This window comes from Triturus cristatus, chromosome 5_2, assembly GCF_964204655.1.
Source record: "Triturus cristatus chromosome 5_2, aTriCri1.1, whole genome shotgun sequence".
Taxonomy (NCBI): domain Eukaryota; kingdom Metazoa; phylum Chordata; class Amphibia; order Caudata; family Salamandridae; genus Triturus; species Triturus cristatus.
In genome coordinates this window covers 586,597,558-586,612,097 of record NC_140588.1, presented here as the reverse complement: position 1 = coordinate 586,612,097, position 14,540 = coordinate 586,597,558, and the positions used below count along the sequence as shown (strand labels likewise).

General features: G+C 46.8%; 1 long non-coding RNA gene across 1 annotated transcript in view; it reads right to left on the bottom strand.

Moving 5' to 3' along the window:
* Positions 1-256: 256 nt before the first annotated feature.
* LOC146829041 (uncharacterized) overlaps positions 257-14,540 on the bottom strand; it is a 29,560-nt gene continuing 15,276 nt past the window's right edge. Inside the window, exon 3 of the long non-coding RNA XR_014961901.1 lies at positions 257-374. This is a non-coding gene — a long non-coding RNA (uncharacterized LOC146829041). The remainder of the gene's footprint in view (positions 375-14,540) is intronic.

The window sequence follows — 14,540 nt, the reverse complement described above, 5'->3', positions numbered from 1 at the left end:
TCCCCAGGTGTCAGATTACCTGTTGCAGAGGTCGCCGATCTCACGACACCCTCCTCTCACCCATCCGTTTCTCCTTGGGCTTCTGAGGAAGGTGACTTTTCGGTATGTCTATCACTTTCGTACCTTAATACTTCGCTCTGATCCTGTTGATCATCTGGCAAGGGAAGTGGAACCTTCTTCAGATGCGAGACGTGGATCCAATGCCGCTTTCCTTCAACTTTCACAGCCGTCCTCGTAACCAAGAGTACTTGAAAGGGCTTGGTCCAGCGTGGGTATAGACTCGATTTCCGTTGATAGTTCCGAACCAGGACCCACTGTCCAGGCTCCAGGCTGTGTCCAGGACCCTCCGGCAGAGGCTGCAGTACTGCTGATATCTGTTGGTGAATAGAACGAAGATCTTTAGTCAGCGCATAAAGGTAGTCTGCCAACATAGGGTACTCAATGTCTCTAAGGGATTTTGGTCGTGGCACACCCCATACATTAGCGGGCCTACCAAATATCACCTCATACGGCGATATCCCACTGCGGGAGTGGGGAGTGGTTCTCACAGACAATAAGGCCAAGGGTAAGAGATCAGGCCATTTCAGTCCTGTGGTAGCCTGTAACTTTGCTAATTTCAATTTCAAGATCCCAGTATATTTTTCCACTAGCCCTGCTGATTGGGGGTGACGGGCAGCATGGAACTTCTGCTGTATTGACAGGCCCTTGTAAACATGTCCAACAAGGTCAGCATTGAAATGTTTCCCATTATCACTCCAGATCACCTGTGGTAACCCATAGTGGGGAAAGAACTCCTTTACTAGGGCCTTCGCGGTGGCTAGGGCAGTATTCTCCTTGGTAGGGTACGTCTCCACCCACTTGCTGAACGTACAAACCACTACCAAGACATATTTGAGATTGTTAACCCGCTCAAACTGAATAAAATCCATTAGTAATACCTCGAAAGGTAGGGTGGGGGGCGCGAAGCTACCTCTCAGAACAGGGATACTCCCTCCTGGATTATGCTGTAGACAAATCATGCAATTCTGGACTAGTTGTTTTGCAGTCCTATGGATGTTGGTATTATACCACACAGGATCTAGTATTGCGTAAATACTCTGAATCCCCACGTGTGTGGGACCGTGTGCCATGGACACGACAGCATTCACAAATGCATTCGACAGCAGCCATCTACATTTTTCTGATAGATCAATCCAACATCCATTGTCGTCTAGTTTCCCTATCTGTTCTTGCCAGTACTTTAGTTCTTCAGGGGTTGCTTCTAATTGCAATTCTCTCACACTGTCTATAGTGTTATTGAATGTCTCTGTTTCTATCATCCCTTTATGCAGACTTGTTACAAACATGGAGGTGGTATTGGATTGGGCAGTTTCTTTAGCGATTCTGTCCGCAAAGGAATTTCCCTTACCTACATCATCAACTACTGCTTTATGGGCACTACATTTAACAACGGCTATGACTTGGGGCAAGGTCAGGGCGGCTAACAACCTCAAAACCAACTGTCCATACCTTGGCCGTCTCAACTACTGTTTGCATGTGGTGATGGCATAAGCAGCGGTCGTGGTGCCGTTGGGTACCTAAAACATGAGCCATCGACATACAATTCCTCTTGAGGGTCAGATAAAGGAATGTCTGTCAAATCTATCCGCCCCTTTGTTTCTTCTTCTGTCCGAAAGATGCAATCATGTATATCTTGACTATGGTCTTCCAAAGGGAGAGGTAGTAACGTAGCAGGATTCAAGGTGACACATCTTTTGATAGTGATATGTGGTGCAAACAGGGTCAATTTGTACCCTGTAAGACGCGCACTCGTTAAGTGCTGGGTCTGCGTCCTGTTCAATAATACGTCCACAGCGTGAGGCACCATCACTGTCAGGTCCGTATTCAGGATGAGCCCTTCCGATTGTCGGATCGCCACTGCAACCGCAGTGCCCTGGCGACATTATCCAATACCGCCGAAAAGTATGCACAAGGTCTTTGCTTACCACCAAATCCTTGTGTTAACACTGAAAGCGAGCAACCGTCCACCCCATGCACATAGAGTACAAAAGGCTTCCGGTAATCAGGGGTGCCAAGCACGGGAGCAGAGCAAAGAGCAGATTTCAAAGAAACAAAAGCATTCTGACATTCAGCTGTCCAAGGTAAAGGCTCATGCACATCTTTAGTCGTTAAATGCAAGAAAGGTTTAGTTAATAGGAAATAGTTAGGGATCCATTGGCGACAGTAAGAAGTTATGCCAAGCAGAGCGCGGACATCACGTTGCGTGCAAGGTACAGGCATGTTAGATATAGTTATGATACGATCAGGAGTCAGTCGTCTTCCCTCCTTCGACAGGAGATGACCAAGATAGGTCACCTCCGGTCGACAATATTGAAATTTTGACAACGAGACTTTGTTACCGTGGTCTGCCAAGTGCTGTAACAATGCAGTCGTCGCTGCTCGGAAACCCTGCTCGGTATCCGAGGCCACAAGGAGATCATCCACGTATTGCACCAGAACGTTACCGTGTGGCAAAGTTAATGTGTCCAGTAATGTTTTGAGCGCTTGGCTGTAAATACTCGGGCTTTCTGTATAGCCCTGGGGGGCGCGACAAAATATGAAGCTGCGGCCTCCTAATGAGAAGCCGAAAAGATAGCGGCTATCTTGATGAATGGGAATGCTAAAGAAAGCATTTTTCAAATCAATGACAGAGAAAAACCTGGCGGTCGGAGGGATCATCGTCAAGATAGTAGTGATGTCAGGCACCAAGGGATATTGGGGTACCACAATCTTGTTTATTTCACTCAGGTCAATCACAAAACGATAGGTGTCAGCATAATCAGGGCTTTGATCTATCGGGGCTCGTTTAAGAATAGGAAGAATAGGGCTGTTGCACGTGTTAGAAGCCGTCTCTTCCACTACCCCAGTGCGGATCAAATCATGAACGATGAACAGTAATGCCCGTTCCCCAGTGGGAGCAATCTTATACTGCGGGACTCTGGGTAACCGGGCATTTTGTTTCAAGGTGATCGAAATGGGTGGTATGCTCAACAAACCCACGTCAGTATCTCCGGTAGCCAAAAGACTCTGGGGAATCTTTGCAAGCTCAGGGGGCAGAGTGTCTGTTTTGGAGAAACATTGTGCTGACGGAGGGAGGGGTTTCTTAATCATCAAATAGACACCGTCTGGAGTGCAATAGATGCGGGCATACAGTCTCTTCAGTATATCCATCCGCAAGAGATTCTCACCACACTGCGAAGTCAGAAGGAAAGGTGAATCAATTGAAATCGGCCCCAAAGTAAGAGAAACAGGTTGGGAGATGGGGCTTACCACTGGAGTTCCAGAGAAACCTACAGACACATTATTCTGGCCAGACAGAGCTGCCCCAGGGACAAGGGCATGTGAAATAGAGCTATTCATAGCCCCTGTGTCAACTAGAAACTTACCTGATGTATCCATCAAACGAGCATGTACATAAGGTCTGTTTTGATCTATCGGAATTGACACACATCCCCCACTCTGTCCTCGGCTCTCCTATGCCTCACAATAGCCAGCCGAGTCGTTGCTCACACATCCTTCATTGTAATATTGTTTCCCCTGACCATGGTCAAAATAATTCTGACTATTCTCACCTTGCTCGACACCTTCCTGTCTCGCACGTCCACCTCGATAACCACCTGCACGGCCTCTCCCTTGGCCCCTCGGAACGCCATTCTGCGCCTGCAACAACGGACACTGAGCACGCCAGTGCCCCTCCTGCTTACAGAATGCACACTGATTTATTCCTAAATCTGTTCGTCCTACACCCTGCCCGGGCCCCGCCCCTCGTGGGGTGAAGTTCTGCGTTCCTCGACCCCTACCTCGGCCTCTTTCAACTTGCTGTAACAGGACCCGAGTCTTCAGCTCCTTCGATCACTTTTCCGTTTTTTCCTTACTCTCGTTCTCCCGATGCTCATAGTATTGAGCCATACTTAGGATAGTCAAAGGGGTAGATGTAGTCCAGGTACTCTCCGCAGCCTGAAGTCGGGCTGATATCTCGGGTAATAGGTTAGTTACAAACCTATTAACAAACAAGTGTATGCCACCCTCCTTAGACAGATCTTGCCCGCTAAAATCAATAAAAACCCCTTCAAACCTCGTAAAGAAATCAGACACATTCTCGTCCTTCTTCGGAGGGATTAGGGAATGCATGTAAGTTATTATTTTCTCCGGCAAAGTCAATATTTCAGTTTTTGGGCTTATCCCCTGGCTTACGATCCCTATCCCAGTCTCTCAATTGCTCCCATGTTCCCCCAAACTCCGTCACGTGGTCTTGGTCATGTACCTGCCGCCATATGTCCACCGGCACTAATAGAGCAAAAAATACCTCGATATCAGCCAGTGGCATCACCGCCGAGGAGGCGGCTTCAGTGAGTTCCTTATAGTATGCTGTATGATTCTTTCTGGGGTCTGGCAACTGAGTTTTCAATGAAAGTACCTCGCTACGTTTCCATGGGGTGTATACCCATTGCTCCTGAAAACGGGCGTCTGCTCTCGGGCGGGTAACCGTCCCCCATGCATCTACTATCTCAGTTACTTCTGGGTGATAAATGGGGTGCACCTCACGCATCGGGAACTGCTGTACCCCTGCAGGACTAGCTGCGTGTAAGCGCATTCTGTAACTAACCAGGGTTTTCACATTCCCATATACCGCTTCTGGGCTCAGCTGAGATTTATGTGCCTGGGTATGAATATCATACAGTATAGCCGGAGCTCTTTCCCCTTTATAAGCTTGCTCCCACAATGAGATGAGGCGGTCAGCCATAGGGGCTAACGCGTGCTGTTGCATCACTGTTTCATAATCCTGCATGGTGCTCCATATGTCAGACATAGTATAAATAGATTGCCGCATCCACTGGGATGCCTGTACGGCAATGGCTCCCTTTTCCTCTGTTCCTAAAGCTGATCGAGTGAACAGCTTCCTGCCATCTAATGAACCGGCCGCATGTACTGGAGTTGAAACAGCTGCAAAAGGAGTCGCACTCGCGGAAAAGGAGGTCAAGGCAGATGGAGAGTGCATAGCCCCTGGCGACAACTGGGGTGCCCCAGCTGTCGTGGCTCACAATAAATTGGGCAATAAGGCCATAATTTCCGAGACAGAGGAAGACAACCGAGAACGATCAGTGACAGGCGTGAGGGAGGGGGGCTGAGGCGCCGATGCAACCGGAGTTGCTGCAGAGGCATCTAGAGCCGGCGTAGGGGCGACTGTCTTTGTCCCAGCCGATACAATAGCTGCCGATTCCTCCGGATATAACCATTGCGGGACATAAGGAGGCGGTGGCCGCATGTCCAGCAAGTCTTATATTTCATCCTCTGCATTAGGTCGAGCCACATAACTTTAGTCTAAAATCCCGATTCATACAATCGATTCCTTTCTCTACCCTAGCTCTGTCATAGGCTACAGCCTTCTGAGTTATGGTCTGCCCAGCCTTAGCTCTCGCTAGCTTCTCCCCCCTCATCCGTCTTTGTTTGGCTTCTTTCTGCCAGGCATTTAAGGCATCAAACATAGATTGCCTACTGTGCCTAGAAAATAGTTGTTCTTGTAGAAAGGCAATTTTCTTTTCATCAAATGAACCAGTCTTTGGCCACTGCAACTCGTCATTACCTTTGGTATACTTATGCCACAAGGTGTTAAACAATATGGGGGCAATTCCATGTTTCACATACATGAAATGGCTAGGGCTGCTCTCTGGAGGAGCGGGCTGACTCTCAGCCAAACGAGAGTCACTAGTAAGGGTGGGCGTAGTGGGCGTAGTGGGGCTACGTGAAGCAGCACGTAGTGTGCCCAAATCTACGCACACTACGTGCTTCGCGTAGCCCCACTACGTGCCACCCACCTCCCGCCCGCCCTCCTTTTAAATAATATCAGCAATGTAAAATAAATGAAAGTAAAGCGACTTACCGTAAGCGCGGCGTCTCCGGGGCTCCCTCTTCTTCGTTTCTAATTTCTTCTGACAAATGCGCATGCGCGGACACCCGCGCATGCGCATTTCTCGCAAGAAATGCGCATGCGCGGGTGTCCGCGCATGCGCATTTGCCAGAAGAAATTAGAAACGAGAAAGAGGGAGCCCCGGAGACGCCGCGCTTACGGTAAGTCGCTTTACTTTAATTTATTTTTTATTGCTGATATTATTAAAAGGAGGGCAGGCGGGAGGTGGGTGGCGGGTGGCAAGCAGCTACGCTTCGCCCTCGGCGTGCGCGTAGCGCTGCCCTGCTTCGCCTACTTCGGAAAGTGCGAAGCAGGCAGCGCTACGTACACTACGTGGGCGAAGCGTAGTGCTACGCCCGGGGTTAGTCACTAGTCCGGCAACAACAACCAAAACAATTCAATTTACTGAAACACGACATGTTGGTTAGTGAACAGACACAAATAACATATAACACACTTTAAATCACAGATAACATATATGTCGACATTATTCTCTGCAGTTCAACCTATACAAACTCGATGCATCCAAACAAACGATCCGAGCACGTCGACTCTCGTTCGTGGAGAATTATTCAAAAGGATCAACAGAATCACAACAGGCTGTCTTCCAACAGACTGGCAAGAGGCCGTCAGACAGGGGTAACCACGAACTGGGCTACAAACCATCCCATGGCCTCCCTGGTTCACCACTGAGACTGTTCTGAAGTAGGGCAAGCCGTACTTCAGATATGTCCCATAGCTACCCAGTTACAGCCACAGGCGTTTCCGAGTGCAATCCGGCCGTGTATTACTCACAGGTAACAACTAGGCATCTGATCAGTATCTCAAAATATATCCCAAAAAGATCCGCGGAGTCTCTACAGTCAGTCCCTACCGGACCACCCTGCAAGACCTCCGTAATTCTCCTAGGGTACTCATGACCCCTCAAATCAAATACAGTTAACTGTACCAAATGCACCGCTTTAACAGCGCGTGCTTCCAACAAATGCACCGCTCAACAGTGCACGCTTCAAACAAACAAATTACTCACCGGGTGCAACCAGGTACGAATGTTCGTTCTCTGCTGCCAACTTCCTACAATCAACACGGTCAGCTCCTGGGTTAAGCCCGTAGGACCTCGGTGAAGGGCCACTAGCAGCAGAGGGTACCCCGATCAGGAGCACGGAGCGGACTTGGGCTCCCCTCCGCCCACCCGGCCAAGACGCCCTCGATCCTCTCACCCGAATACGGGGAAGGAAAGACCCTATCACGGGGTCCCTTCGTGGACGCCAATTGAAGTAATCTAAATAGTAATCCCAAGGGCCACACTTACCAGTGGCCCGCAATATCAAGTCAATAATAAGCAGTTGGCAACGTAGAAGGTTCAAGCGTTTATTGGCCACAACAGAACTCTACATAGAGGAGCCTCATCGAACTTCACCCATCAGGTGCTCCGAGGAAGACTGCTGGCACCTTGACAGAGTCACACTTATATACATAACTGATTCAGCATACAAAGCATTGTGAGTGGAAAAACACCAGTTAGCCCTAGAGCTCCTAGATGAGCTCATACCATCCGCACACATAAGGTTACTATCTTCTACAGGGAAGGTAGGCGGGGTGACTCCCTTTCGTCCCGGGCCCAGAGGAATTTCGCTTGATACTCCCTACTGCAGATGTGACCTTGGGCCTCGGCCGTAAATACAATTTTACCCTGTCTCTAGGCTGGTACGAGCTAAATCATACAAACCGTGTTCAGAGAGAACCACGTGATCTGAGGCACGAGTGGTCATAATCCAAGATGGCCGTAGTGTGGCTTTTCGGCCCTTTCCATCATACAAAACACAGAGAACGAATGGGCCATCTTATAAAGCAGTTCTCGATATGTATGGAATAGAGATACAGCCCAAGATACGTTATGCTAACTTTACATACTGACTTGAATCCCACACCACCGAGGGTGCTATCTTAGCAAAGGCTGGCTCTGATTAGCAGCATGTGTTTGCCATGCAGTCATTTGAGGATGTGGGTAATGGCAAGAGCGGCTGACTTTGAAGCTGAGACACCAGGTTCGCAACTTGGCGAGAGGCTCAATATCCTGTGATTCTGGGTAAATCACTTAACCTCCCTGTGCCCAAAAAATGAATGTGTCCACCTGTAATGCAACTGGTGCTCGTGTAATGTGCTCTGATATCTTCGGGTCGAGTTTGCGCTATATAAAACTCTCCCCAAAAATAGTATTTTGATAAATAACGTAGCCCAAACAAATATCATATAAATGATGGAAAACCTTGCCAAGACCACCAGCTTATAAAGTCTTTCGACCAAGGGCCTCGACCATCCTCCTGAGTATAGAGCTACTTAGGAATTTGCAAAATCTTCATTAACCTAATTTGGAGGCACTTAGCGCAGTTTCCAGGACTACCAACTTGTTGGACAAAGTTTAAACAACAGTGAGCCACGACACCTTGCATTGACGCCGACAGGCACAATTTTAACCCAAGTTTGATACACCCTATACCCGGAGGCTTTCCGACTCAATTAGTTGTTTTCTCCAGACTGGTCTTTAAAAATGAGGATAGAGTTTAAATGTTATTCTCTACGGTTTTCCAAAAATAGTGCATCTGTACATTCTATTGTGTGCATCAAACAATGGTGTGAGTGTATTTTTTCATATCCTTTGCATTGAATATGTTTTGAGGCACAGAACGCTTCAAATGTGAAATGTCTCTTCTAGGAAATTAAATCTGGCATTTCCCTGATTACAATGTACTTAAACATGCACAATTCAACCTATGGAAATTACTTTCTGACCGATCGGTCAACATATCATGTGACAGGGAAACACAGAAGCCTTTGTATTTAGAGAGGTACAAAGGCTACATACCATGCCATAACTTGGTCACCGTTAGTCACTCACTGGAGTCTGACACGCATCGTCACACACGCCCGACTCCAAGAGTGAAACTTGTCAGGGACTGGCCAATAAACCTTGCCAGGTTCGTCATGGGCAGTAACGCTTTCACGTGCTACTAGATTGATGGCCCTGCTAGTGACTGAGGCGGGCCCCAGGCTTGCAGCCTAGCAGATACACAAACAAGTATCTAGAAGTCTAGTACTGCGCATCGGCCGGCTCAGTCTCAACATAGCAATGGTAGAGAGGAAGAGTTCTGCCCAAGCTTGGTCCGTGGGCCCAGCCAGCTTGCCAGCGATCTGCAGTCATTGCGCGGTCACTTAGAGATTCCTTCAGCAGCGAAATTAAAGGCTGCTCACACTGGCTGAGTGATTTACAGCCAGGGGTCACAAGTAATGTGTTAGGGGTCGCAATGGGTGGCCCAGGGGTCGCAGTTGGGACCCCTGGTGACACATACTTGATGTCCATGTACATGTCATTTTTACTCTGTAGGAATGTCTTCTGCTTGCTTCTCCTGAAATCACAGTGTACCCTCTGCAGTCAGCATCCCCAAAACATGAAGCTCGGTTAAATGGGGAGGTCTATTAGTTAATCCACAAGCTAATTTTCCAGCTGAGGTCCTTCCCCAAACACTGAAAATTAAAGGGTGGTGGGAGATTCTGCCTACCCTGGCCCGTGCCTGATAGGCGGTAGAGAATTGAGCCGTTCTGCACCTGGAGCCCAGTTTAAAAGTGTCCCCATTGTGGGGCGTGGCTTGGACGCCGAACAAGATGGCCGCCTGACTCCGGAGCTCCGCTGCGCCGAGACGGACTTCTCTTCCGTTTCTGCTGTTTTTCAGCACGTTCCTGTGGGTTTCTTTCGGCTGCCGCCTACGGACCGTGGTGTGCCTCAGATGTGACCGCCAGACCCGTCCTATATGCGGTAATGCTCCGTTTTTCGTCTGGAACTGTAGGTGCCTCAGCGCGTCCGCCATTTTGAGGCTGGCGCGTCTTTCGCGCGCGGCCAAATCTGTGTAAACTCTCCTCACAGGAGAACAGTTGATAGCGCATGATGGCTCCTCCTATACCTGCCCGCTGCTTCTGATCATCTGCACCTTCCTTTGCCTCTATTTTTTGACAGCTGCTTCCTACTCTCCCTCATGTTATGCTGCAGCTTTTCCTCCTCACCAGCCATTACTCCTGCCTCATGGGTGACTTATGCCTCTCTACCTCAAGTATGAATAAGAAGTTTTAGACTTCCCATTTTCCTTAACAAATAAATATACTCTGCATGGCTCCTGGATGCCCGCAGGTCATTTTTGCTACTCTTTGAAAGTCAACTCATCGTTAGTTGGGACTACCTTTGATACCTGGTGTGCTGCTGCCCCTTAGTAAACGTCTCTGCTGGTTTTCCACACATCTCTATGGACCGTTATTGAGCTTTACCACGCATAGTTGAACACGGTTGCCTCATTTTTTGAACTTTGTTATTTGTGGTACACGACGCTCGCCAGGGTCCTTCTCATTCTGTTTTCTGCTCGTTTGGGCTCTATGGGCAAGCTACGCAATCCAAAGTTCGTCTTTGTGCCCTCGAAGTCTTCTCCTACGCCCTCTTCCTCTTCTTCCTCAACAGCAGATCATTCCTCACTCACAGATACAATGGCGGCAGCGGCTCCCACTCGCCCTTCCCCATCATCATCAGCCTCTAATAAAGCGTCTCCTCCTACTACTTCTTCTAAGCGCTTGAAGCAAGATTCTCCTCCTCCCGATAAACCACCGTCTCCTATCTCTATGGAGCTACTGCTGGAGGAAATTCGCGCTTTACGCCCGTTTGTGGAAGAGACCAATACAAAAATGCAAATGTTTGAGGCAAGATGGGCGACTATGGACACCCGAGTATCCTCTGTGGAGCAGCAGATTACAGATATCCACACTAACTCTCAACGTATTTCCTCGCTGGAAAAGTCTGTTCTCACACTTCAACAGCACACTGAGGACTTGGAAAATAGAAACAGGAGGAATAACCTACGGATTTATGGTCTGCCGGAATCTTTGGAGGGAGATGACCCTGTTGCATTTTTCTCTTCTTTTCTTTTGAAACTTTTGGACATCCCCTCCACTACTTCTCTTAGTATCCAGAGAGCACATAGACTTGGTCCTCGCTCCTCAACCTCAGCTAAACCACGAGGAGTCATCATCCTATTTCTGAAGTTCACTGATCTCCTTCTGGTCCTTTCGGCAGCCCGATCCAAACGCCAAGTCTCCTGGATGGGCCAGAGGGTGTTCCTCTCGCAAGATGTCTCTAATGTTACTGCTGCGAGAAGAAAGGAATTTTTGAGTCTTCGACCTTCTCTACGCTCTCTGGGTGCTAGGTATGGTTTATTCCATCCCTGCCTCTTCAAGGTGACCCATCAGAATCAAACGTGGACTTTTCATGATCCTGCCGAACTTAAAAATTTCATTCATACTCAGACTAATGCTGGCATGGATACCTCCAATGCTGCCAATGGTTGACTATCTTAACCTCTTTTCTTCTCTTGCAGGTTTTCTCGGTTAATGTTTTGGTGTGGGCTTCACTTTGTCGCCTTTGTCATTGTTTTTTATTAGTTGTTGGATTGTGTTTCCGTTTCCTATGTATATTCTCTGCTTTTATATTGTCGTTTTTTAGTCTAATTGTTTGCATTATCTTTTTCCTTCCCTAGATTGGCTGGTGTATTATTATTATTCTCCATCCCATGTGGTTCGTTTTGTTCCTTTCCGTCCTGGTGCAGTTGGCTCTCCTGGCTTTGGGTGGTCATTCTTGTCGAATCCTTCCATAACCCCATTATCTCCCCTTTCTCCCTCTCAGGTATGTCTTTTTCAGTCGTCCTTTTTGGATATGTACTGTCTCTTCTTGTACTTCCTTCCTCCTGTCCTTCCTCTTCTTCCCCTTCCTCTTCGCTTCTTCTGTTATTTATTCCTATCTTTTCTCTGCCTACTCTGTTATTACATCTTTTTTCTCATCCCCTTTTAACTGCACCTTCCATTCTTCTTTTTCCTTCTCCTCTTCATATGTATTTATTGGCATCTTTTTCTTATTTTCTGTTATTGTGGCTTTCTTTCCATGTTCAACATTTACTGTTTTTGCCTTCAAAGTTATTTCATGGAATGTAAAAGGTTTTATTAACCCGATTAAGAGACAGAGAGTCCTTTCCCACCTAGCTTCTTACAACCCCGATGTAGTACTTTTACAAGAAACTCATCTTACTGAAGCGGAATCGCTTAAGTTGAAAAGAAGCTGGGTGGGCACGGTTTTATTCTCTCCCTCTTCTAATAAAAAGAATGGTGTTGCTATTTTATGCCATAAAAGGTTAAAATGTAAAGTTGTTTCTCAAGATACTGACACTGATGGTCGATGGGTATTAGCTAAGTTGTTAATCAATTCTGTATCCCTAACTGTTCTTAATGTTTATGGCCCTACTCACCCTGATTGTAATTTTTGGCCTGTAATTACCTCGAAATGTTTTCAGCATAAAGATACCATGTTTGTTTTAGGAGGTGACTGCAATCAGATTGTTGACCCATTTCTTGACCGCAAATCTTCTGTCCGTTTTAATCCTCACAAATCACACAAACAATTTCTCGACACCATTTCACAGTCACATCTCATTGATTCATGGAGACTTTCACACCCTGACACCCTTGATTACTCCTTCTTCTCGCCTCCTCATGCCTCCCTCTCCCGCCTTGATTACATCTTTCTTTCTCAATCCCTTTCTCAGAATCTTTTATCCTCTTCTATCGAACCCATAGTTATTTCTGATCATGCACCGATTGTCACTACCTTCGATCTTCTCCCTGCATCTCCTAAACCTTCCCGCTGGCGATTTAATAATTCCCTCCTCACAGATCCTCTTTTCTCTTCCTCTTTTCTTTCCTTTACTAATGAATTCTGCTTACTTAATTCCGACCCCTCTTTGGCCCCTCATGTTATTTGGGATTCTTTTAAGGCGACTGCACGGGGCTTTGTTATTGATTTTGTTTCTAAAAAGAAGAAACATTTTCTTAAAAAGCAGAAAAGTGTGTTGGCTCATATTAAATCTTTAGAGCATAAATTCTATACTTCCTCTAGCAAGTCTGTTTTGCCAGATCTTATATGTGCTAAAATGGATTTTAACAAAACCACGACTGACAATGCCTCTTCAATTTTGCTTCGGAGCAGTGCTCGTTACTATGGGGGTCGCAATAAATCAGGTAAGCTTTTAGCTAACTATCTTAAAACCCGCAAAGAGCGTACTTCTATAGACTCCATATACTCTTCGGATAACCTACTTCTTCACAAGGAACAAGAGATTCTTAACCAATTCCAACTTTTTTATCAGTCCCTCTACACACCCGAATCTCCTCCTTCCTCTTCTCTTCTCCAATCCTACTTTGAAAAGCTCCCTACCCCCTCCACCTCCCATCTTAATTTCCCTGATCTTGAGCACGACCTTTCTATCACTGAACTGGATAGTGCCTTAAGGACTCTCACCAAAGGCAAAGCGCCGGGCCCCGATGGCTTCTCTGTTGAGTTTTACAGGCATTTCTCTGATATTTTGCTCCCTAAACTTCTGTCACTTTTTCAATCCTTCTTTCTCTCCGGCTCTGCAGCTGGCTCTTTCCATGAGGCCACGATCTGCCTTATTCCCAAGGAAGGTCGTGATCCTCAACTATGTAAAAATTACCGTCCGATATCTTTAGTCAACGTAGACTATAAATTATTCGCCAAACTCCTTGCCTTACGTCTGGATCCTCTTATGCCCCATCTCATTGGGAAAGAACAGTGTGGTTTTGTCAAGGGTAGACTCACTTCAGACAATTCTCGCCTCTTCCTTAACGTTTTAAATAAAGTCACGTCTCTTTCCATTCCTCTTGCTGCCATCTCTGTTGATGCTGAGAAAGCTTTCGACAGGGTGGACTGGTCCTTTTTGTTCGCTGCTTTACGTTGGCATGGCTTTGGTCCTAAATTTATTTCCCTTATCTCCTTGCTTTACTCAGCCCCTAAGGCATCTGTTCTTGTCAACGGCCATCTCTCTTCGTATTTCCCTCTCCAACGTGGTGTCCGTCAAGGTTGTCCCTTATCCCCACTTCTTTTTGTTCTTGCCCTTGAACCTTTTTTGACGTCTATTCGAAATAATGTCTCTATTTCTGGCTTTCTGTATGGCAAGACACATCTGAAACTCTCTGCATATGCTGATGACATCCTTTTATTTATCTCTGCCCCTGAACAATCTATTCCAGCTCTACTATCTGAGTTTACCTCCTTCTCACAAGTCTCTGGGTATAAGATCAACTCTGATAAAACTGAGATTCTTCCCCTTACAAAATATTGCCTCCCACATCAATTCTCTTCCACTGGTTTTGCATGGAACTCCTCTAAAATTAAATATCTCGGAGTATGGTTCTCAAATTCCATCGCCACGTCCATTCAATTGAATATGTCTATAGTTCTCTCCCGTATTGATAAATTATTATCCTCTTGGAACCCTCTTTATCTTTCATGGTGGGGTCGACTTGACTCGATTAAGATGATGGTATCTCCCATTCTCATATATACTTTATCCATGCTCCCTGTGCACATTCCGGATGTCCATTTTAAACGCATTGATTCCTGCCTTTCTAAGTTTCTGTGGAGGAATAAGAGGTCCAGGATTGCATTAGCCATCCTTCGTAAACCTAAACCGAACGGTGGAGTCAACTT